The 4776-nt window shown below is 43.7% G+C and overlaps 1 non-coding gene across 1 annotated transcript; it reads left to right on the forward strand.

The window, feature by feature from the left end:
- Positions 1 to 691: 691 nt before the first annotated feature.
- On the forward strand, positions 692 to 855 carry LOC128580215 (U1 spliceosomal RNA). The gene has a single exon (XR_008378545.1). It is a non-coding gene; the product is annotated as a U1 spliceosomal RNA (small nuclear RNA).
- Positions 856 to 4776: the final 3921 nt, after the last annotated feature.

A 4776-nucleotide genomic window follows, 5' to 3' on the forward strand; every position in this document is an offset into this window, starting at 1 on the left:
TCAGGGGGAGGGGAAAAAGTCAGTAGCCCCCCTTCAATCTTGTGTTCAGTTTAGTCAGGTTTTACACAGATAGAGGGAAAGCCCCTTCCAAATGCTTTCTGATCTGGAATGGCCTTTAATTCTAAGTATTCTTTAAACCCAGTAGTCATGTTTAGGGGTGAAATTTCCTTATCTATTTCAATATTCAGCATATTTTTGGAACTGATTGAAAAGAAGTTTCATCTATTTCTCTGGACAATTCTGAAACATTTGGAAAAAATTATAAATGGGAGGACTTGGTGAATAAACAACTAATTTATGAAAGATAGAGATGCCTTAAAAATTTATGTCTAGGTTCAGCGCCCGTAGCCCAGTGGTTACAATGCCAGCCACATGCACCAAGGGTGGTGGGTTCAAACCCAGCCAGGGCCAGCTAAACAGCAATGACAACTGCAACAAAAAAATAGGTGGGCATGTGGCAGGTACCTGTAGTCTCAGCCACTTGGGAGGCTGAGGCAAGAGAATCGCTTAAGCCCAAGAATTTGAGGTTGCTGTGAGCTGTGATGTCATGGCACTCTACCAAGGGTGACTTAGTGAGATTCTGTCTCAAAAAAAAAAAAAAAAAAATTATGTCTATAAGAACTTTCTGAGTTCTAAGAATAGTGCTGAAATGCCGGAATGAGAGATTCATGCTGTCTAAAATCAGATTGGTATACTTACCTGACAGGGGAGATACAGTGATCACGAAGGTGGTTTTCCCAGGATGAGGCTTCTCCATTGCACTTGGGATGTGCTGACCACTGTGATTTCTCCAAATGTGGAAAACTTGACTGCATAATTTGTGGTAGTGGGGGACTGCATTTGTGCTCTCTCGAAAAAAATAAATAAAATCAGATTGCTAGGACTATAAGGAATTCTAGCACATCTATTATATTTTCCATATCTCCTAGAACAGAAAATGAACACCCAGAAAGTCTGACATTGACATAAAGACACACAGGTGGTACAGAGTTGGGACTAGAACACATGTCTTCTTCTAAGTTTCTACTTTTCTTTTTACTGCCTGCTAAAATTATTTTATCTGTGCGTGGGATATATATGGTATGTAGAAATGATAAAAGTCCATTATAATTTTCTACCGGTGGATGAAGCACATTGAATCAATGATAAAAAATAACCTTGGATGTTCAAATTAGCAGGTCTGTGGATATAAACATTTTCATGCTGGATGAGCAGAGATGTAGATGACCGTTTGTTGTGTGGGAATAAATGAAGCCCACCCAAAGAGAGAAAGCAAAGGCTATTTATCCAGAGGTTGCCATTGCTAGTACTTGGCAGAGACTCAAAGGCAGGCAGACAGTAGGAAAGCTTTATAGTGGGGACAAAGGGTGGCTTCAGGTGTGCCCTGATCTAGTTACTGGCCGAAGAGGGTCCGGTGGCCTGCACTGTTAGCCAGATACAGAGATGGCAATTAGGTCCAATGAGCTTTGTTATCAGAAGGCCAGAAATTCTGGAGAACAGCGAGAATACTCTCTCAAAGACTGTTCTGCCTCAGTTATAATTCTAATGGTTTTCATAAGGGGTATTACAAAGAAACAAACCTAGAAAAATTTAACTTTATCTCATAGAAAGTAACGTCAAAGTAGTCTTCACTCCAACAGTGCAAAACATTTAAACAACAGATAATTTCACTTTCACGAAATATCTAAGAGAATCATTAAAGAAGACATCATATTATGAAAGAAACCTTTACCAATATCACAAAACCTATCATCTACGTGTCACTACTTCCTCAAGTCTCCTGAGATAAACATCTTCACAATCATGGTGAGACCTGAACTAGATAATCGTGGGGTTGTATGGGAAAGAATGTGAGCTAAGCAGACTAGGTCAGCTGTACTGCCTCAGCTCAGCTTCTCAGACTCCGTCTTGTAGGCTGCTTTTCTGGCTTCGATTGGAAGCTGTTGGCATGAGAAGCTGAGGCAGGCCAAGTAGAAACAGGGTGTTCTATGGAATTGTTTCATATTTGACTGTGGTCCCAGGTTGCAAGTGGGGACAAATATTAGGAAAGTGATCAGTTACTAGTCAAGTCCTGGCCATTTGGGGTTGTTTGTTACAGAGGTTATTGCTTGGTTTTCCGGACTGAGAAAGGACACAAAGAAAGGGGCTTCAAGGAGGACGGGAGGAAAACTGGATCTGTTGAACCAGCAAGCCTGGAGGACCCATAAGAATGTGGGTATGAAATAACCTAGGTAACCAATGACCAATAGAAAGAGACAATCAGTGGCCAGTAGAAAAGGACAATACAGGCTGGAGGCACAGAGAGGCCAATGAAAGACTTGCAGCCAGTTTCAAATGGAGAGAGTATTTGTCCCCCAGCAGGCCTTTCCATCTTCCTCTCTCACCGTCTCTCCTTCATGAGAGGGACCCAGTTCCAACTATCTTTGGAAGTGCTCTCAACTTTCTGTTTGTGCTTCCTAAATAAAATCTCTCTCTGTTACCCTGAAACTTGTGCATGTTACTTTTGCTCTCTATTCATACTGCCTGTGCTACTCCAGTTTTATTTTCAGTTTCCACTCACTTTTGCTTTCAATTATCACTATGCTTTGGTTGAACTTTCTAGCTCAACTGAGTAATAGAACCAGCTCCACTGGGTTCAGGCAACCAGGAGCCCCAACGCCCGAACATGGACTAGCTGCAAGAGGTAGTGGTCTGACCTCCTCCCACCTCACTTGTAGATAGCAAGCTGACTTCCTACCACTGCCTGTTTATATACTCAGCTTCTCAGTGGTTGTACCTGAGGACATTGACCACTTCTTGCTCTGTGAGTAGGCATCACACTCCTTAACCTGCTCTCATAAGTCGTGAGGCAGGGACTGCAATGAAGGGGTACGTTTAGGATTCAGGCATGTGTTCATGTCTCCATCTTTTCAGAAAGCAAATCTTCTGGTGTAAGTAGATATCCCTACATCAGTGGAAAAGAAGCCATACTCAGTAAAATAATTTAAAAAGGTTTATTCTGATCCAAAGTTGAGGTCCATGATCTGGAGCCACACCCAAGAAGCCTTGAGCAAGTGGACCCATGGTGGAGGGGTTATAGTTGGGTTTTAAGGAGTCAGGAGTTACAGGTAAGGTCATAAATCAATATGTGGAAAACAGACATTGGTTTGGCCCAAAAGGGTGGGACATCCAGAAGTGGGAGGCTTACAGGTGATAGATGGGCTTAAAGATTCTTTGGCTGCAATTGGCTAAAAGAGTTAGGCTTTGTCTAAAAGACCAGGAGTCAGTGGAAAGGAATGCTTAGGATAAAGGGTCTGTTAAGTAGAGACAAAGTACCAGCCGGACTCAAGTAGCTTGTTATATATATTGAGGACCTGCAGGTAGGTCTTGCATAGCCTTAGGCCTGTTAGTGAGTCACAGAGGACCTCTCTAAGAAGGGGAGGGCGTATAATGAGGCATGTCTGATCTCCTTTCTCATGGCTAGCAACTCAGTTTTAGGGATTCTGAAGGGGTTCAGTCAGTCAGTTGCTGGGTGAGGGGAACTTAAGGTTTTATTTTAGTTCACCCCTACAAGCCTTTTGCAAAACCTGCATTTCTCCTTTGAATTCCCTGCCTTTAAAAAAATGAGCACTTACTGAAAGGTTACGAGCCAAAGATAAAAGATTATTCCAAGGTGTGAGATGAAAGAAAAACGGAGGCCTGGTTCATGCAATTAAAATAGCTTTATTCTATCTGGGTGCAGATTGGGCAAGATTTACAACAGGGAAGAAATCCACACATGGGTAATGGTGAAAGGGGGTGTGTGGGTGGGGGTTAGGGAGGTTGAAGGTCAGGAAGATGGGGATTGGGACATTCCCTTTCCTGGGTTGGATATCTGCTGTGAGGGTGGGGGTTGGCCCATTTATCTTTCCCAGGTGGGACATCTGGTGGGGTAGGGTAAGGGGTTGGCCTATTCACTTTTCTTAGGGGGGAATTCTGATGGGAGGGGGTTGGGGGTTGATTGTTTTAGGCGGGTCCACCCTATTTGGGTGGGGTTTGACCCTATCGCTTACTTCTGGACTGAGACCAACCCTCCTGTTCACCCTTTGGATCCTTTATGACCTGTGACCTGTGCCTGCCACACTTATCCAATTTTCCTGCCTCGTGCGTGCTCCACTCAGGCTGTGACCCTCACTTCCTCAGGCTTGTCCTGATTCCCCTCCTCCACCTCTCCATGGCTTCCCACTTCCTGTAATGCCTTCTCTCTCCTTTTCAAATCCTGCTGCTAGTTTAAGCCTTAGTCTGGAACCACGTGCCTGCCTTCTGTGGAAACCAGCTCTTCACAGCTCCAAGGTGTGTTAATGTCTCTCTCTGAACCCTGAGAGGCTGACCCCACATTCCTCACTTGGGATTTCCAATGGCTGCACATCAGAGACTCACCTGGGGAAGCTTGTAGAGAATGCAAGGTCCTAGGTCTCACTCTCCCGGATTTTGATGTGTTAGGTATAAGAAGGTTGGGGAAGTCACTTTTGGACTCCCAGGGAGCCGGGGGAAGAATGATTTTGTTCAAAAGTAAAGAACATTCATAAAAGCAAAGAGGTAGGAAGGTGTACCTCTGTCTGTGTGTGTGCGTGCATGTGTGTATATACATTGCATAGTAGGGAAAATTATGAAAGACTTTGAAACGAACCAAAAAGCTGAGTGTCTTCAATAGAAAACTAGATGTCGCCCAGCACACTTTTGTAGATTATTTGTTTCCGTGGTGTCTCTATTCCTCTAATTGTCTTTTTGCATCTCTGTAAATTGTGGATAACTGAC

The sequence above is a fragment of the Nycticebus coucang genome, chromosome 2, assembly GCF_027406575.1.
Source record: "Nycticebus coucang isolate mNycCou1 chromosome 2, mNycCou1.pri, whole genome shotgun sequence".
In the NCBI taxonomy this organism is placed as follows: domain Eukaryota; kingdom Metazoa; phylum Chordata; class Mammalia; order Primates; family Lorisidae; genus Nycticebus; species Nycticebus coucang.